The sequence below is a fragment of the Schistocerca piceifrons genome, chromosome 9 (assembly GCF_021461385.2).
Source record: "Schistocerca piceifrons isolate TAMUIC-IGC-003096 chromosome 9, iqSchPice1.1, whole genome shotgun sequence".
In the NCBI taxonomy this organism is placed as follows: domain Eukaryota; kingdom Metazoa; phylum Arthropoda; class Insecta; order Orthoptera; family Acrididae; genus Schistocerca; species Schistocerca piceifrons.
The window spans coordinates 51,011,651-51,013,332 of NC_060146.1; the positions used below are offsets into that span (position 1 = coordinate 51,011,651).

General features: G+C 45.8%; 1 non-coding gene across 1 annotated transcript; it reads right to left on the reverse strand.

The window, feature by feature from the left end:
* Positions 1–1,106: 1,106 nt before the first annotated feature.
* On the reverse strand, positions 1,107–1,190 carry Trnap-ugg. Its single transcript has one exon. It is a non-coding gene; the product is annotated as a tRNA-Pro (tRNA).
* Positions 1,191–1,682: the final 492 nt, after the last annotated feature.

Below are 1,682 nucleotides of genomic sequence, written 5' to 3' on the forward strand. Positions count from 1 at the left end.
CTCTAATTGTCCGTTGGAATGCACTATGAACTTGAATGGATGCAGGTGATCAGACAATATGCTTACGTACGAGTCATCTGTCAGAGTCGTATCTAGACGTATCAGGGTCCCATCTCACTCCAACTGCACACGCCCCACACCATTGTGGAGCCTCCACCAGCTTGAACAGTTCTCTGCTGACATGCAGGGTCCATGGATTCATGAGGTAGTCTCCGTACCCGTATACGTGCATCGGCTCGATACAATTTGAAACGAAATTACGCCGACCAGGCAACATGTTTCCAGTCATCAACAGTGCAATGTCGGTGTTGACGGATCCAGGCAAGGCGTAAAGCTTTGTGTAGTGCAGTCATCAAAGGTAGACGAGTGAGTCCTCGCCTCCGAAAGCCCATATCGATGATGTTTAGTTGAATTGTTCGCACGCTGACACTTATTGGTGGTCCAGCACTGAAATCTGAAGCAATTTTCGGAAGGGTTGCACTTCTGTCACATTGAACGATTCTCTTCAGTCGTCGTTGGTCCAGTTCTTGCAGGATCTTTTTCCGGCCGCAGCGATGTCGAAGATTGATGTTTTACCGAATTCCTGATATTCACCGTATACTTGTGAAATGGTCGCACGGGAAAATCTCCATTTCATCGCTACCTCGGAGATGCTGTGCCCATGTCTCGAGCGCTGACTGTAACACCATGCTCAGACTCATATCTTGATAACCTGCCATTGTACCAGCAGTAACCCACCTAACAACTGCACGAGACACTTGTTATTTTATATAGGCGTTGCCGACGGCAGCGCCGTATTCTGCCTGTTTACATATCTCTGTATTTGGATACGCATGCCTGTACCAGTTTCTTAGGCGCTTTTGTAAACATAGAAATGACTAACGAACCGCTTGCGGGAAGAAACGCCTTATGTGGCGAGCTGCACCTCGTTCATGTTAGTTCTGATACGTGCTGAATGCCGTCCGGCAGTAAAACGGGCTGCGAAGGGAAGGTTCAAATTGTTCAAATGGCTCTGAGCACTATGGGACTTAACTTCTGAGGTCATCAGTCCCCTAGAACTTAGGACTACTTAAACTTAACTAACGTAAGGACATCACACACATCCATGCCCGAGGCAGGATTCGAACCTGCGACCGTAGCGGTCACGCGGTTCCAGACTGAAGCGCCTAGAACCACTCGGCCACCCAGGCCGCAGCGAAGGGAAGGAAACAACTGTAGGGGAAAGCATTTAGTTGTCTCATGCGAAGAGAAAAAGATCATAATCAAAACTAGCTGATATTATTTGGAAGAAACGAGGAAACTGTGCAGTCCATACTGCTGCGATTTATAGCAAGAAATACTGCCATTAATAGAGAAGTAGAGGTCGACCACAGAATCTAACCCAAAGAGAATGCGTTGTGTTAATAAGGACGTTTAAAAATATCCTAAATTGACACTTATATATTGCCTGCGCATGTTAATGATCGGTTGGGGAAGCAAATCACACGAAGCATTACTCGCTATGTTTTAAGTAGTACAGGTTACAGAAGTAGGGTACCAAGAAGAAAACTGTACATCAACTATATGAACAAGAAATTGAGATCTAAATTTACTCGGGGGCATATAAGCAAGTACACAAGTTTCTGAGACGAGGTACTGTTCACAGATGGAAGTAGTTTTAACGTGTGGAAACGACCAGATAG